This window comes from Streptopelia decaocto (genome assembly GCF_964273445.1).
Source record: "Streptopelia decaocto genome assembly, chromosome: 7".
Lineage (NCBI taxonomy): Eukaryota > Metazoa > Chordata > Aves > Columbiformes > Columbidae > Streptopelia > Streptopelia decaocto.
The window spans coordinates 5,672,710-5,691,640 of record NC_138661.1 but is presented as its reverse complement, the minus strand read 5'-3'; the positions used below and the strand labels follow the sequence as shown (position 1 = coordinate 5,691,640).

The following is an 18,931-nucleotide window of genomic DNA, read 5'->3' as shown; positions in this document are numbered from 1 at the left end:
TAACAGAGGGAGCCAGAGCAAACATGCTAAATGTTACCCAAACCAGCATCAGGATTTCAGCAAATAAATCCAGACAGTTAGGCACGCCCTAGGGTCGAATCACCCTGGCATAGCAGCATAGCCAAAAAGGTGCTACTTACAAAAGCAACCATAAAGAAGAGCAAAAAAAGCCACGTATAGTAGAAATAACTGTGCAGACACACTGCCACGGCACAGCCTCCAGATGTCAGCAGCAACCTGATAAAACGGTGCAGAAAAATCCCACTTGCAGGGTATGCCTTCCAGAAACACTCTCTTGCAGTCCCCGTTCTCCTGCATGGGATACACAGACAGACAGACAGATAGGAGGGTTTCCAGTTCACCTGGAAAAAGTCCTCAGTTCACGGTCAAAACCAAGAGATGTACTTTGTAGCCCTGCACACAAGCATTTTACATGCACATTATATTGATGTGCACTTCTGTGTGTTTCTGTGCATGTAGGTGCTCATCACCTTTATATATATTTGTATGTATATATATATATACATGTGAGATAGACAGGTAGGTAGGTAGGTAGGTAGGTAGATGGATAGATAGATAGATAGATAGATAGATAGATAGATAGATAGATAAACAAACAGACAGACAGATAAAACTTTTGGCGTTAGGAATAAAAGACTCTTTGCCAACAGCAAAATCAAGGCGTGTCGTCCAGCACCTTTTCTAACCATATGCATATTCCTCTCTTCCAGTACACATTCCTGTGTGCCAGGTTGCTGATGGGCTGAGAAACACAGCGAACAGCTCTGGATAAAGGATCTGAGAGCATGAGCAGTGGTCGCATCCCCCAGTGGTGTAAAGCAGTGTGTCTTGAAGTCTGTGTAGTAAGGTTGGTGTTAGCTGATCAAGAAATTGGTTGTCTCCTCTATTCCCCTTGGCCTGTTAGGTTCATTTTATGCCAGTCTTTCAGCAATGTAAATTTGCCTATTAGAAAAAAAAAAAAGCTTAAAATATCCAAGCTCTACCTCTTCTTCCCTTTAACTCTGACCTCTCATTTCAGGCCACAAGATTTAAATATAACCAAAATTTATTGGGAGAGAATAAGCCCCAAATTCTCCTCAAAGCAGGCATTTCCATTGTCCCTGTCACAGTGTGGAGCTGTGATGCAAAATAAAGTCACAAGTACAGCAGCACTGCCCCTGACACCAAGCACTGAGGCAACTGAGGTGTGAGATACACTCCCACATACTCTTCCCTAACATTGCAGATTCTCCAGCCCTTACAGGGCACAGAGGTGTTGTTGTTACATGAAAAGACCCTCAAGATGCTCCACCACCACCGTGTTCATGCTAAGAGCAGAGTTGCACATACCAAAGTTTGAGCAGGGCTGGGGTGCCTGGAGGGATCGTGACACAGAAGATTAATGGATCTCTTCCAGCCATAGGTTGTCAGTGAAGTCAAGCACTGCTAATGCAGGATGTTGTCCGGAGGCCTCAGCACAATGACGAAGCTTTTTTAAAGTCCTCTGTGTAAAAGGCATAATCCTTGTATGCCAATGGATCACATCCTTGAGATCCCTAGAGAGCAGGGCAAATGTGGAAAGAAAGGGAAAGGAAATCCCTTATTTCATAATGGTGCAAACAGACATGTCAGGAGAATTACATCAACATGCAGCACATGTGAAATTTAATACTCCTCCTAATGCATTTAGATGAGGCAAAATGCAAAGTCTATACTGCCTCTGGGAATAATTCCGGTAGGAAGCTTTCACCACTAGGAACCAAGTACTTTCTACTTACTCTGGAATTTGAGCCTTTGTTTTCAAAGCCTTCCTGAGAGACTTCAAAATCAAGTTTGTTAAGTGTACGTTACTCTTTGAAGATCTGTCTTCCAGAATGACACACCAATGCTCTTCCCAGCTATGCTGGTGTAAATCAAGAGTAGCACGCTTGAAAATGAGTAAACATTCATGGGGTTGCAGGCAGCCTGCAAAAGAGGAGAGCCTGATCCTTCGCATTGCAGAAAGCCGAGATTTGCGAAGACCCACAGCCATTGTCCTTTGTCTGATGTGAACTGGCATTGCTGCAAAGGTGCATCAGACTTGCGTGGGTTTCCACCAGCTTTGACTGTGACCCATAAGGCCCTCAAAGACTCATAAATGCAAGAAATATTTGCTTTGGAATGCTTGCAGATGGGAGGAGTCTGAGGTCTTCTGGTTGGTTTTCCTCCCCCCGTATATCAGATTGTAGATATGGGATTCAGAAAAGGATACAGCTCGGATGTGGCTTGAATTCAGACAAGTGACTTGAAGTGATGATTTCCCCCCTACCAGGCTGCAGATGATCGATGTATTATGCATGAAAATAGCACCAGGCACAGATGGGGTGGGAGTAGAAGGTGTGAGCTGATAATGACAGCAGCCAAACTCTGCTAGAAAAGATTCTACAACACACTTGTGTGTTCAGCAGAAAAGGGATGCAACATGCATGAGAGACTAGCCATGGTTTAAAGGGCCAAACAGTTTAATTACCACCAAAACTGAGGTTTATGCAAGGATTTGAGTGGCATGGTCACCAGAGGGAGCAGGGGATTATCGTCGATGATTCAAGTGTCTTCCCATCTTGTGCTCTTGAATAACCATACAGAGGTGAGTGTAATACTTACTCTGGGTTTTAAAAGCTGAAGACAGGGAATCCAAAGTGGTGAAATGGTGCTGCATCAGATATTGCCTCCAGCAGGATCCTGGCTCATACTCGGCACAGTGCTAAGAACTTGGCACGAGGTCCAAAGCTGAAATAAATAGGAATTTCTCCATGGCCACTTCTAGGATTTGGATCCAAGCCCTTGAAAACCAGCATGCGTGGCCTGATCCTAAAGAAACAATGGGCAACATGTCACTGACTTGAAGCCAGGTGGGTACAGACTTCAGTGGAAGGATGAGTCAAAAGGGTTCCAACACCATCTGCAAAGGGACCTGGTGCTGTGAGAAAGAGTTCAACAAGTGTGCTATGCATAAAACCCCAAGTGGAAGCAGTGATGGTCTGAAGAAAATACCATGACTTCCCTGGTCAGCCTTGGAGCATTCTGGAGATCATTGCAAGACCAGATGCTTAAGAAAAAGCTGTTCCTTATACAGCTTCTTTGAAGAAGCTCCAGCCTTGAAGCATTCATCTGACAGCTGGCAAGATGTCCAACCACAGCTGATCCCTGATGAAACAAAATGTTGGCCCTGAATCACCAGAGGCTGAGAATGTGCTTTTCTGGAGGATCATCAGGCAAAGGCAGCAAAGACTTGCTGGCAATTTGCAGTTCATTTGCCAGTTCCAGGCCCTGTGGAAGCCTGACCCTTCTCAAAAAATGTCCTTGCATGAGTCAACTCTTTGCCACCAACCTTGATCATGGTGATGGTGACCATCACGGCTATAGGAAGCCTGTGCCTGTGCCTGAAGGATCCAAGCTGTGCATTGAGAGACATGCAATAAACCTTGCAATGCTGAGACACAATAGTTTTTTGGGAAGTCAGGCCAGCAAGCCTTGCACAGAGAAGATGAATATTTTACACTCTTTAGGGGCCAGGGCCCTATGAAATGTAGCTGTTTCACTGCTCAGAAAGCAATCTGGTAAAATTTCCTCCAAATAAGGGCTTAGATGCTCAAATTTGTCCATGGGAATAAGCATTTCTCATAACATTGACCAACCTAAGCTTGCAAAGAAACCTCCTGCAGAGGGAGCATCACGAGGGACGAGGTTTCAACTCACATATTTCCCATAGTACAGGGGGTTGCAACCCACTTATGGGTGTGGTAAATCACCCAAATCCAAGAGCTAATGTGTCATAGAAAGGGTGCATCAGGAGGCTGGAGGAGCCCAGCACTCATGGTGGTTCCCGATGGGACATGTTGCATCATGCTCTGCTAGTTCATTGGTCTGGGTTTTCTGTGCTTCCTCTCCATCTCCTAGCTCAGCAAGCCATCTCCTCAGGGTTTACTTCACACACACCCTAAGACACCTTGAAACAGGCTTCCCTGCCACTGAAGCCCAATACGGTCTCCCTAAACTGTAGTAGAACCTGAAGGGCTTGAGTAGGGCTAGTTTCATTAGCTTTATATCCAGCCAAGACCCACCACAGACTAGTAAAAGCCCCTTCCCGCTCAAGTTGGTTCTAAGGTCACATTTTGTGATGCCAGCACCATCGAGACCTGTGCATCAGTCTGGACCTGACCACGGTCTGTTCTGCATGGCTGTCCTTATCTCTTGCATTTTCAAGGAGCTCAGCAGCAATTTACAGATCAAAGCTGATCAATAATACCCGAGCCTTTTCATCAAATTGTTTTCGCTAAATTACTTCATCCTTTAAAAACAAATGAGAAATCTTAGCAGACCACAGTACAATGCCAGACAGACTGTCACTAGCAAATTATGTTTATTTATTCTCTCTCTGGCTCTTGGCTGGCCCCATTACCAGCATATCTTAGTGTCTCTCAGTCATCAGCATATTTGCCTTCTCTCCCTTCCCCCTACCCCGAGGTACATGTCTCCTCTCAAGTACAAAGCGTACTGACATGGCAAGTTTTTGAGCCTATTTAACACCAGCTTTATCTGAGGAGAACTAGATTCAGTGACAGAGCCTCAGAATTAATTACACGAAGGTGAATTCCCATCACAGAGCCCGGCACAGTGTCACCGCAAACATTCTAACAGCCAGTCGCTGACCCTCGGCTGCCTTTCTACAGCCTAAAGCAATTATTTGTACCTGCTTGGTGAAACGTGTCAGCCCTCTCAGACATGTTGCGATATAGCAAACACGGTTCACCCTTGTTATTCACAGAGGAAAGAAAAGGGTATATGGTGGATTTGGGCTGCGCACACAGTCCCTGGTGCTTTTGTGCTCACGCCCTTCAGGGCTGAGAATGCAGCTATTTGTGTAAGATTCATGCAATAAATACCTTCTTGTGGATGAGATGCAGCCAGGCTCGGTGATTTGGCCAAAAGCAGAAATGGGACTCGAGGCCAAGGAAGCAAAGTTTTAAGTGCAAATCTCGAACTCCAGCCCACCCTCAGCAAGCCCCACCAGCAGGGACAGTGGGACAATGAACCCCCTCTCCCATCTCCCTTCTGTCAAGTGTCTTCAGCCCTCTCCTCTCCCTTTTCACCTTCCCTGCATCCCAGAGTATCCCTGGTGGAAACTCTTCTCATCCTTCACACCCCAGTTCCAAGTGTTTGCCATTCCCCTTGTTGCAGCTATTGCAGCTGGCACATTCCCACTAGTCTTTTTTTTTCATTTGTTTACAAAAAGGGATATGTTTGGGGGTTTTCCTTACACACCTGTATTACAAATTTGTACACAGCTGAGCTGACACTGCGGTTAGCCTGTAAAGTTCATCAGAGATGATCACAGGAGAGCAGAGGGTGAAAATGAGCCAGGCTGAATTTCAGCCTGGAGTGAGGAAAACATGGTTATCCCTTCTGCTGCAACATGCAAGTTTCCTTCATCTTCCTCAGCAGCTACCAGCTCCAGGGCAAGGAAAGAGGGATGGAGGGATGAAGGGAGGATGAGTACAGTGGAGAGCAAAGGGAATTGACTGCATAAAGTTGGGATTGGGGCACAGGACAGGGAATAAGCAGTGGAGGAGACATCTCTGCCTTTCCTGGAGGAAAGACCTGTCTGCACACCCCAGACTCACCCTACACTAGGTTGATCTGGGCCTTCTTGGCTCTTTTAAGAAATATTAGAGGCAGATCAGATATACCTTGGGGCTTTGGGGTTTATTCAGAGCTCCTGGACCTCCTCAAATTGATTGTCAGCTGTGAAGGACCCTGGGGTCACCCAGGGAAGAAGCACTGGAGAGACCAAGCTGCTTCTGGGCAGAAAGTCCCATAGGGTGGTGTGCTTTAGGGTCCCACACACAGGTGGACGGGATGAGCTGTCGGCCAGAAGAGCCCACAGAAGCCCCGAGAGAGGAAGTTTTCCAGCTGATCGGCGGGAAAATGGGGCTATTCTCAGTGAACTCGGCTGTGGCACAAAAACAAAGTTCTTCCTCATTAGGGAGGAATTTGACGGGCCTCACTGGCAGCCCGTGCCGTGGCACGCAAAAGGTCAGGTCTCATTCTGGAAGCTTTTCCTCATCTTTTGCCAGCAGGAAAAATCATCTAAAATATCCTCTAAAGAACCCTGCCTCCCCCCGCCAAGACCCCATTCCAAATATGAGGAGGAAACCGCCTCAGCCTGAGGAACGGTGCCGCGGTGGGAATGGCCAATGTCCCTGCCCAGCCCAGGGCCCTTTGCGTCTGACAGCCTCATTATTAAAAGGCCACATCTAATTAAGAGGGGAAGGAACAACAAGTACGTGCTATTCCCACAACACACCACATTGAAGAGATCACCACGCCAACATTAACTGTCACAACTTGTCCAGTCGTATATTCATTTTTCTTAGGGAAAATTCAGTCTGTTTAGGTGTCTTGATGGTATCTTTGATGCTGTAATTGGCCTGGGTATGTCTGCACCACCTGTCATGAACTCTCCCAGTGCTCTGGTAACCTTCATAAACACACCTCACAGTCTCATCTTGGGGTGAAGACTGAAGGAAACAGCTCTGGCCATCAGAGTCATGTCAACACAAAGGTTTCTCACCTTCACGATGAGCTGCCATTGCCACCTTCTGCTTTATGTAGCATCAGATGAATCAGATCCATCCAGACCTGTGGAGGACCGTCTTCGTGTGCCATAGCACAACACATCCAAACCTTTGTTGAAACCATTTTTTGTCCATGTTACATGCGAAAATTGACAACTGTCTGTTGTCTATCAAAATCTTTCTGTGCCAGCTCCATTTGATTCTCAAATTGTTTGCAAAAATGAAAACCCACTTCTGTGATCAAGGCTGATTATATGCTTAAGGTAATTTATTGTTACTCTGAATTCAGCATCTTGACTTGCTGGTTATATGGTTTTTCAAACGGAGTTGTAGACAGTAGCAGTCACACGTTGTCCAAAACCTCGGACCTGAACTGAAGAAGCTTTGTTTCAGCTCCCATCAGCTGCAGGGGTCACAGTTAAGTAAAATCGGCTTAAGCTGGGATTGGAAAACTGTGTCTGCTACATTAGCAGAGGGATCAGATGACAGATTTGGTCTGGTCTCGTTATCTAGCCATAAAAATGTAAGGGCCTAAAGTATTTGGGGAATGGGAATGCAGAGAGCAGGAGGGATTTCTGGAGGATCTCTATGCAGTATTTGCTGTCTGAGAAAACGAGACCAAAGGACCACCCACCCAAACTGTCTGATGTGCGCTCTTATCTCCAATGACAAACTGAAACCAGGAGAATCAGTCTCTTCCTTTTACAAACAGTTGGGGGAACAGGGGCTCCTGTGTGTCTACAACATCTCGCATTTATTTTTAGCTTCATCTATTTGGTTAGTGAGGTCACTGGAGCCCAGGCTTAAACATGTTTTAAGCAAATGTTACCCTGACCTGCCAAAGCTCTGAATTGCCTGTAGCTATACATACCCCAAAGAAACAGAGCTAATGGTGCATGAGAATGTTATGTTAGCATTTTATGCTAGAGTTCAAATAATTATGTATCCTCATTTATTGCAACACTTTTTTTTGGACATGGAAAGTGTAAAATACACTTTGAGCAGTTTCGATCCAAAAAACATTTGATGAAGCTATTTCCTGGCTGAAGTAGCCCCCGTGCCTTTTCCAGTAATTCTGCATTTAGGATTTTATTTACACAGTTCAAGGATTAAATCACAGTTTCCAGTCCTCCGTATAAAAACAAACAAAAAAACTCAACCCTCCTTCCCCCAGAGTTGAGAAGCATTATCCAAATTACTGCAAGGAAACAAATGTCAGGGTACCCAGAACCACCAGCTCCCATCAATTCCAGCCCCATCCAAACTAGAAAACAAGTTTGTGGGGCAAAACCTTCTCATGGAGCTGCGGAGATTATTAGCAAATAGTGCTTTTTGTAATGATAGCTTGTTCTGTGAATGCAATTAGCTCCCAATGGAGTCCCCAAGCCCAGCACTGGAAGCACGCCAGGACAGAGGTGCAGGGGAGCAGGCAATATTCATTGCTGTTCCAGAAGCGAGATGAAGCTGAGGAGCCTGCAGGAAGCTCCGCAGGTGTTAGGTAAGGTAGCACAGTCCTGGATCTTGCAAGGTAAATGCTTGTCCTAGCAGGCTTTTTGGTTGCTCTGCTGGGAATCGTGAGCACGCTGGCATAAACCCAGACTCTGCACAGGCTACAGGTCCTGCTCAAAGAAAAGATGTCCCCCAAGGAATAAAAATCACCTTCACAAGCGTGCATCTATGCTTATTTTTAGTCTTTAAGATGAGTCAAAAGGTAGTTTTCTAAATGCTGATATAACCATCTCTTCCCTAGGGATATATTCATGTAGCTGCAGGTAATCAAGTTACGGAAGCTCAGCAAAAGTTACTGTGAACAAAGTAAACTACAGTGACTACCAATGTGTAGACTTTTAGCCTCCTGCAAGTGCAAAACAAAATGTCCCTGCAGGGTGACTGGAACTAATATGCTTTATTTTCCATTTGCAATTAGCTCAGAGTTGCACGTGGCTTCTTGCTGGGGCAAAAGTGATAAAGAATTAAGCTTCTGTAACTCAATTGCTTGCAAGTACTTGTTATATATGCTGCAGAAAAATCACAACTCTTCCTCATACAGAACCAGAAGATGTTAAAGTTTTGCTTCAGCTCTGCTCCTGACTGGTCAGTGTGTCTGAAGTTCCCATACCAAGACCAAATTCCCACTTTTTCTGCTACCAGAATACTGAACTTCACCTGGAGAAGCCATGGTCACTGCAATAGTGGGCTATATAAATCAAGATACTTAATTCTAGAAGGCGAGCATTTGTGGACTTTCATTTAGACCTTCTGTTGTTCTTTCATTATTTGTATATCTCCTTTCCTAAACTGATAAGAAAGATGCTCTCCTTCCCATAAAGCCAAGACATTGTCTGGCTATGCCACATTTGGGGTGCAGATACAGATATTCCCATGGATCTGCTACCTATTTGCTAATCCCTGGCCGAAACTGCAAATAGTTTGTGATTTATTTAATTATTGAGAAGTTCTGATAATCAGATTGGAGACTGGGTGACACCACAAATGGCACATCCATGATAAGCAGTCTTTCAGGAAAATTCACTGTGCACTGTTTAGAGTCCTGTGTTATGGAAAAGGAGTTGTTTAAGCTATCCAGACACACACAGCTATGTACTCAGGCTTATTCTGAGTAGTGTGAGAATGGGCAGAAAAAAAATAGAAGAAAATCCGCTGATAATTCATTTGTGGAGGGTAATTTACTGGGTCTAATCAGAGCAAACATCTCTATGGATGGAATGCTGAAATAAATATAAAGCCTTCAAGGTCACTGCTTCCCAAGCTAATAATGCAGCACTGCTGAAGTCAGGTGGATACACTCCGGGTGAACACACTGTGAAAAATCTTGATCAGTTGGATGTAATGGGAATATTTCAAGGACCAATCAGGCCCACCTGAAAGAAAAATGGAGTAAATAGAGGATATAAAGGATTCGATCTTCAAATGAGGAAATTTGAGCAGGATATTCAGAGAAGTTTAGATGCTCAGATTGGAAACAATACATAGAAAGAGACATTTCTATTTGGCCGCGGTTGTGGGAGTGAGGAGGGTTTGGGGGATGTTGCTAGCAAGATGTAAGCTGTGAGAAGCAAACCTTGCTGCTTCCCATCTGAGGACTGATGCAGAAGCAAAGAGATCTTGCAGGAGTGTCCAAATTTCACATCCCACCTCCTGCAGTGACTGGTCCCCCCCATCCAAGGTTTATAACCCTCTCTCAGCACCAGCTGCCCCATCGAGCCAGCCAGAGGTTACAGCCCCACCAGCTGCACAACACAGACATTTCTCTGCCTTTCACATCCCAATCCTGAAGAGATCTGGCTGCAGAAACCACCTTAACATTGAGCAGGTCCTGGCAGGGGCAGATGTGAGCAGGAAAGAGTGGAGACCCCGGACACAGGCAGAGGGTCCAGCACTGGAGGGTCTCCTGCTCCAGACAAGGGGATGGACACCCAAGATCTTCATGCCTGGTAAAGCCCTGAGCCTTTGAGGTTTGCCTCAGCAGACCTGGTTATTCTCATCTTGAAATGCCTGGGAGTCTGCTCTGTGCCTCAATGTGATGCCCTAAGATTTCAGTGCAACCATGGGTTATTTTTTTTGCTGTTCTGATAATTTTTATGGCAGAAGAAGATCCTTCTGTAGCAGGATTAGAAAAATACCTATTCTTTTAAATTTTATTTTATTTTAGTTTAGTTTAGTTTATTTATTTTATTCTATTCTATTTTATTCTATTTTATTTTTTACTTCTTTTTTGATAAATATACATTTCACAGTCACCGTTAAAAATGACTGCCTCACCCGAGCTGTTAATTTAAGATTAGATCCTGTACATGTATATGTGTGCGTACACACACACACACACAGCGCCATCCGCGTGTTGCCTCTGCATATATTATAACGCGGTCTAGAAAGACATGATCAGAGACCTATTCCTCTGCCCTCCATCAGACCCTGCTCTGTACATAATGATCCACATCCCCAAACGAAGCGGTTGTTGTGCATTTCTCTCCCTGTTCGTCACACAGCCTCTCATGCTCATTCACTTGCAGATCTTCAAACCCTGAGCTGAGCTTTCCAGTGAAGTGCTCTCTATTTGAGACTGAAAACCTCACCAGCACTAACGGATGCATCTTCAGCGGAGCTCTGTACCACAAAATGGTACTATTATCCCCGTTTTTGGAGACAGGGAACAGAGTTGCTGAGATAGGAAGGTCAACATTGTTAAAAGCATCTGCTAATTTGAGAAAGCACAAGGGTTGACTTTTTGGAGTACTTATTTCCATAGCACTTTACTTGGTACCAGTACAAGTCCCCTTTGACTGCATCTGCAATCATGAGAGCTTCACCCTTGTGTCTGGCAGAAGGGGGTCACAAGCTGGGGACTAAAGCGACCAGCAGCATGTAGTCAGCACCCATCTCTGAGGAGTCTGACCTGACCAGAGACACACAGAAAAATACCCATCTGAAGCAGAAAAGGCTCTAAAAAAACAAATGTTGGATCTTCTGATGGAAAAGATCACATCTAGCTATCAGCTGTGGGCTGATAGTTTTCAACTTGTGGCCTGTTTCTCTGTGAATTCAAACCTACCAGGAAGGTGCTTAGATTGCTGTAAAGGTGTTCATGCCTCCACCAGAAAAACCTGAGTGTGACAATCAAAGCTGTGAAAACCACCAAATTTTGCACAGATGCCATGATGATAATAAATAAACAGCAGCCAACAGGCTTCTCAATGAGCTGATAGACTCATCAGCGGCATTATCAGCTGGAAAGGAGATAGTTATCTTCACTCTTTTCCAAAACAGGAGTTTATTTTGCCAATACCTATCTGGGTTGAGGTCCTGCATGTTTGGGACACTGTTTCTTCCTCTTGCCTGCTCTTTATCCCAGCACTCAGCCAGAAAATCCATTAGTTTAAGCACAGTTGTAGTTATCTCCAGTATCTAGACACCCTGTCAGAAAAGCCTGAGTTGTCCTGTATGTTCAGAGAAAGAATTAAGAACAAATTGATTGAAAATCCAGGGGATGGGAGGGGGACCTTCCCCCTCTGCTTCCTGTGGTCCCGAAAATCCAATACTTCTAAAAAAGGATGTAATTTCACATTTCCTGCCAGACTTCTCATTGTGTCTTTAAGCTGAGGTTAAGATTCCAGCTTTTTTTTTGGTGTGCTTTTCTTTTTTGCTTATACAGAGCAATAATTCTACCAGAACAGGTTTGGCTGATGCTAGCATGAGCTGCCATTTGATCAAATTTATGAACCAGGTTTACCAAAATAAAACTAGTCTCATCAAGCTCGGTACTAGATAAGGGCACATGCTCTCACAAATCTGAAATGCTGTTGAAGAATTTGGTTTTAAGGCTTTCCAGTCTGTTGTCATCCTGCCTGAATTTGGTGGGGAAGGAACATAAACCGTAGAAAGCAAACTGATTTTAATATTTCCTAAGATTCACACTTTTCACTTAGAAAATGTGTTGGTTTTTTTTTCCCCAAAGTCAAAACCAGTAGAATAAATTGCAATGAAACAATTACAGAGTGTCTGTTTCTGGTCTTCACTTTTCCTGCAGAGGTTTCCCCTTGGGGCAGTGGTTTGCCCTCATGCAATGCTGAACCTTTGGGGACATGTTCCTGCATCTCCAGCAATTTTGCAAGGTGTCAGCCTCACTTCTCACCTCTATTTGGCTGCATGTGCTTTTGGTTGGAGCCCCCGAGGCCTTTTTCAAAGCCCAGCAAAGCCAACAGGGGAATTTCGTATTTATCTCAGGAGCCTTAGATGTGGATGCCAGTTTACAAAGCTGTGGTGGAGGAGAAAGGCACTAGTCCTGCATCCAACACTGGAGCCCTCAGCACAGGACAGACATGGACCTGTTGGAGGGGGGCCAGAGGAGCCACAGAAATGATCCGAGGCTGGAACAGCTCTGCTGGGAGGACAGGCTGAGAGAGTTGGGGTGTTCAGCTGGAGAAGAGAAGCTCCGGGGAGACCTTATTGAGGCGTTCCCATACTTAAAAGGGGCCAATAAGATGGGATCAGACTTCTTAGCAGGGCCTGTTGCGATAGGACAAGGGGTGATGGTTTTAAACTAAAGGAGGGGAGATTCAGGCCAGACTTGAGGAAGAAATTGTTGCCCCTGAGGGTGGTGAGAGCCTGGCCCAGGTTGGCCAGAGAGATGGTGGATGAACCATCCCTGGAGACATCCCAGGTCAGGCTGGACGGGGCTCTGAGCAACGTGAGCTGGTGAAGATGTCCCTGCTCATGGCAGGGCTGGCACTGGATGAGCTGTGAAGGTCCCTTTCAACACAGGGAAATTCTATGATTCTCCATTTCTATGATAAGGAAGATGGGGGAGAGACGTGGTCCAGCTTTCCAGGGCAGCTCTCTGGTACAAAGTAAAGTTCAAGAAGTTAGGACAAGTGGCAGATTGGTTCCAAAAGTACCTTCTTACGTTGAAACAGGCTGCTGTTGTAGCTGCATGCACTGGGGGCCACTTCACTGCTGCAGACCTTGGAAATGCAGGGTCTGAGAGCTCCCCTGGGCAGGAAATCAAACGGGTTTCGAAGAGAAACCTCTCCTTCAGGGATATGTGTTCCCTGCCTGTGTTTCATCAATCCCCCAACAAAATCTAGCAAATTCAGCAGAACAACCGGGTTTTGCCCAATCTGCTCATTCCAGCTGCCAGTGCTAACCTGGTTCTGAAGAAGGTGATCTGGCGAGGCAGAGAGCCTGAACCAACAATGAAAAACCTGTATTTAAGTAACTAATGAGAAAACCACCTATTTGGCTTTGGCACACATATTGCTTAAGCTACCAGAAAAGAGTAAGGACTTTGTTCCACCCTCATCGTCATTCGTATCTAGTAAACTGGCAAGGAGTTAGGACATTGCCAGTATTTCCACACATGCAAAAGAAACCCACCCCCCCAAAAAAACACCCATAGCTCATTACTCACATCCCCAGAGAAATTATAATAAGAGACACAGAGTTTACCACCTTCAAGCAGGAAATAACTGCCTTTCTAATGCTTGCTAATTGCTTCACTTAAAACTAGTCTGATTACTTGGCACTGAGACAGTATTTTAAACCTGAATTATTGCTTGGAACTTTCCTTTCACCTACCAAGAGCCCAGGCCATTAAAAATGTGTAGCAAAGGTCTCCCTGCGAGGCACAGGATTGCCTGTTAACTCTTTTATGAATCATAAGAGGTGTTTGGCTTCTGGGACAACAACTTGCTGTCTTGGCATACAGGCCATGGAAATGAAGGTGTTATTTATTAACAGTGCAGCAGGCAGATACAAACGTGCACATGGAGAAACGAGGGTTGTCATAGAATCATAGAATAGTTTGGGTTGTAAGGGACCTTCAAAGCTCATCCAGTGCCACCCCTGCCATGAGCAGGGACATCTTCACCAGCTCAGGTTGCTCAGAGCCCCGTCCAGCCTGGCCTGGGATGTCTCCAGGGATGGTTCATCCACCACCTCTCTGGCCAACCTGGGCCAGGCTCTCACCACCCTAATTGTAAAATAAATGTCCTCCTTATATCTAGCCTGAATCTCGCCTCCTTTAGTTTAAAACCGTCACCCCTTGTCCTACCACAACAGGTTGCTGAAGCAAGTCCCACTATGGATCTCTCAGGCATAGCCCTAACAGCTGCCACCTGGGGTGGGATCGCATTTTCACTTTTTGAAACCAGTAGGCCAAAATAGGTCATTCTAAGATTCACGTGAAAACAAATTATTTATTAACTTATTTTGACTTTTTTTTTTTTTTTTTCCAATTGAGTGGGGATTACAGTGCTGTTTTTAGGGGGTGAAAGACATCAGGGAAGTGGTTATGGGAGCATGAGCTGTACACACTGACCTGAGGGAGCAGACTGGTTTGGAGCTGGCTGTACCAAACATTGCCATTAAAACTGCCTTTGTCACATCACTTCTTTAGGATCAGAAATTAACTTGCATTTTCCACTTGACAGGAAGTTATTAAGAAATCTCCGCAGCTACAATAAAACTGATGGTTAAATTGCAATCTTTCAAAAAGAATTTGAATCTCAATACAAAATATCAATAGGGTAAGAAGCAGCTATGTAGTTGGCACATCCCTGAAGTGTCTGTTCCTGAAAGTCTCCCTTCAGGTGAGCCTCAAGTCTGGGGAGAAACCAGAGTTTGTGGCCAGGGATGAGCATGACAGCACCCAACAGTGATCCGCCTCTCCAAACCCTGTACGAAGAGCTTTAGGGGGAATTTTCAGCCGTCTCCCACACTGATCAGTTATGTTTTCCATCTAATTCAATACAAAGTTTCCTTACCATCCTGGAAAATGAAGTTTTTCACAGGCAGGGGAACAGTTAGGTCTTTCTCCTCGTCCATGTAATTTGGGAGCTGTGATGCAAACTCTGTCCTCTAATTTATCTCCAAGGAGTCTGGCAGCTCTCAACCTCACTTCAGATTGCCAGTGAAATAAAATGTACAAGAAAATGCTGATGAAGTGGGTGTAAAGCACAGCCTGAATTTAACACAGGATGTTTTGAGGCAATTAGTCAAAATATGTGCAAGAAGGTGGGCTTTGCTATCAGGCCACGGCTTTTTTAAGCAGTGGACATCCAGAATAAGATTTACACATGAAAAAAAAAAAGGTCTTAAATGCAACTCAGATACAGAGAAAAGGCTTTGACTTTGGGTCCTGCACATAGGTCTATACCCAGCAAAGCTTTACCCACGTGTATGATATATGAGGGGTTGCAGTTCGTGCATCTGCACTGCATGGGCTTGGGACCACTCTGCTAATTCTGCTCTTGCCAGGGCAATAGTTAAAAGTAAATTAAGGAATCTCTAGTGGCCAGGAGAACATTTTGGAAATGACCACTAGTTAAAATGTTGGCCTGTTGATCAGGAGGCAGGGAATCAGGTCAAAAGGAGCAAAAGTATGTGGGTCTATGCGCAATGGGAGGATAATAACAGTATTTTTCATCTTCAGAAGCCACTTGCAAAGCTTTCTTTAGGAAGCATACCGATCATAGAATCATAGAATGGTTTGGGCTGGAAGAGACCTTCAAAGGTCATCTAGTCCAACCCCCTGCCATGAGAAGGGAGATATGCAGATGAAATGTGCTGATCTAAGCAGAATAAATACTTAGTGCTATCAGCAGAGTGCTGGCTCTGAAGGTGTCTTTGCAGCTGATGTTTTTAAGCCTCCGTGTCACTCAGGAGAAAATGAAGCCATGGGCCAGTTTCTCAGCTGGTGCTGTTGACTAAATATTAGCGATAACAGAGACTCCCAGCTGCGTTCTCATGCTTTACTGTAACTCAAATTGAGGGTAGGAATTGAAGACTAGCACCAAATAATCCCCTTTCTGAGATGATGGCTCGACAAACCCCTGGCAAATGTTTTTGGCAAGACTGCCCTTGGTTCAGACCGCAGGATGGCAGAGACAGGGACACAAAACACTGGCCACTGGTGTCCCACAAGCCCCTTCTGTCTCTGACCTCAACAAGAGACACAGAGATGGAGGAGATATCATAGTGGTACCCCAAAAAATCTTCTTACATGTCCAAACCTCGAGAGATGCAACTGGCTACAGAAAGGTAGATTGAGGCAGATGGGAAAAGCACCGTTTAAAAGGGTAATATCACAGAAGAAGAAGGTAACATAAAAAAACACCAAAGATGGGCTGTTTTATCTGAGCAAATGAAAACCAAGCAGAAAGCACAGACCTGAAGAAAACGCTGTCACCAGACATCCCCCAAGCTGGGGAATGTCTCATCTAATCTCCAGTGTCAACACCAAGTTATAGCGAGAAAGGACACTGCCAGGGCTGGAGGTGACGCAAGTGCCACTTCTGACATGGAAAACACCAGTTCCAGCTTCCTGAATGCTAATTTTGGCACCCAGCATGACTGTAACGGGTGCAGGAGTGATTGAGCACACTGTGCTATAAGAGGAGCCCTTCAGTTTGCTATGTATAAAAAGCCACCCCATGCCTCCAGGATAAACATTTGTGTTTTTATGATCTTTTCTCCTCTTCAGCTCACTTCCTGCATCCTTTACCAGCCCCCCAAACACTTGATGAAAGACTTATAAAGACCATGGCAGGAACTGAAACTTAACATTTTTGTTTTCAAGCTTCAAAAATATTTCCCAAACATCTCTTATTCCTCTACAGGAAATCCCTTTAAAAACATTCTCCAGTGAGCAGTTAAGTAGTTGAACCAACACACCTCCCATCTCAAGTTTCTGCTGGTAATTAATAAACCAACTGAATGTCTGACAGGATGGCAACTTTTATCATTTCTATAAAAATGTTAATGAGTCTGGTTATTTCCAGACCTTCACTGATGTGATCGGAAAAGCAAATTAGACAGTGTTGTAGCAGTCTGCTTAACATTCCTTCTTTTGTGCTGTTGCTGTTAATTTATTCCTTTAAGCCAATTTTTGCACTGTCACTACGGTGAAGGTTTTCTCAACAATTTAATTACAAAAAAAAGAAAGAACCCTCTAACATGAAATTGCTACAGGATAAAAATCAGTATTTAAGGTGTCATCTTAAAAGCAGCTCATATCTTCTGTGTGTGTGAGGGAGAACATGCACACACCCATGAAGCCTATTTGAACATGTAAATTTATAAACTCTCTTTTTATTTTTTATTTTTTTTAAAGAAAACATTTCCCTTGCTGTTCTATCATCCTTAGAACTAAACGTTTCTTGGTTAATTGAATAAACATTTTTGCATTGTGGAAAATAAGGAGGGATTATTATCACTTAAAAATCCCATACATCTGAGGCGATCCAAGACTTTCTGAGAATCCAACATTTTATAAAGATTTTTGAGCATGCATAATTTTTTGCCCATAAATGCCACCCACTCGGAAACAAAGGAACTAAAGTAGACTGTAATTACTTCCCTACACAATAGATTCCAATTGCTTCTATCAAAAATATTACATAATTATTATAACTTAGGGCTGTGATTATATATTTGCTCAAAGAAGAACTACACGCAATAGAAAGCAGTGGGATTTGCGGGTCTTCATCTATTGTGTCAATTCATACATTTAAATTATTTTATTAGGAAACTAAATAAAGACCCTGAGTCCTAAACAACGCTTTCTCATCAGCTGTCAGGATTGAAGGGAGTGATAAATGACGGGGTATCCATATTTGTACTGAAAAATTGGATAAGTGGGAGAATAGAGAGGAGATGATATGTTGCGTGTCTACTTGTGTCTGTCCATCCATCCATCCATCCATCCATCCATGTATGTCTTGGGCATCCTCTCTATGTACATGTCACAAGGAATTTGCAAAGAGCTGATAAATAAGAATAGAAGATGAAGACAAAGGTCAGCCAGTGGAAGATGTCAAGAAAAGTCAACTCCTCCTCATTTTCTTCTTCATATTCTTGCAGACTCCCTCTCTCCCTTCCCTCACCCTGGCTGGGTTCCTGGCTATTTGTACTATTTTCCAACAGAGGCAGGGCTCGCACACACTGGGATGTGGGAGGATGAGGAGGAGACAAGGCTTCACAGGAGCTTACCACGTTTCTCAACAGTTTTGCAAGTTTGATTTAAATCAACCATTTCTCACACTCTCAACTCATGCCTCAGATAACCCACGCGTCTTTGACACTAACAGCTCTTACAATAAGTCCTCCTGCTTTGTATCCTTGGATAACCTGCACAAAATGAGAGGCAGGTGGCTATCAAAACCAGGGCAAACTATTTGTTAGAGTGAGCAGGCTCTGAGGACAAGATGTAGGACTGCTGCTGGAGAAGATGCCAGGAGGTGACGTTCCCCTCACAGACACACAAAGTCCCTTGGTGTTGAGCTGCTGCTCTCTCAATGCTGTCACCTTTGCACTTAAGATGGAAACCATTTGCGTTTTCTGAAAAGCAAGATATTGAATAAAAAGAAGAGAAAAAAAAATAAAAGAAAATAATTTTGAGCCTGAAAATGCCCTACCAATCATAACAGCACGAGAGAGACAAGCACACTGATTCCAATCTCAGCATTAAGTCCACCCGGCTCTATTAGCAGATGAGGTCCAGCAATGCGGCGAGAGTGTACGGCGGCTGCAGATCGGTCTGTGACAGATCTCATTGGCACCGAGCCAGAGCAGCTTCAAAGAGAAATGCCACAAGAAGCTGGGTTTTCATGTGTGTGTGTTCTTTTATGAGGGATTTTTACATTTCTGCCTAGTAATATCATGATTTCCCAAAGTGTAACAAATCTAATGTGCCATACATATTGGATGGAAGTCATTTAACATGAGCGCTCTTTAATTTCATAGATCTCTATTACAAATGGTTCCCGGTTAATGATGAGGGGTTTGCTGTTTTGCCT

The 18,931-nt window shown here is 44.3% G+C and overlaps 1 long non-coding RNA gene across 1 annotated transcript in view; it reads right to left on the bottom strand.

The window, feature by feature from the left end:
- Nucleotides 1-9,280: 9,280 nt before the first annotated feature.
- The window catches only part of LOC309442664, a 43,558-nt gene continuing 33,907 nt past the window's right edge, over nt 9,281-18,931 (bottom strand). Inside the window, exon 3 of the long non-coding RNA XR_014184646.1 lies at nt 9,281-9,499. This is a non-coding gene — a long non-coding RNA (uncharacterized lncRNA). The remainder of the gene's footprint in view (nt 9,500-18,931) is intronic.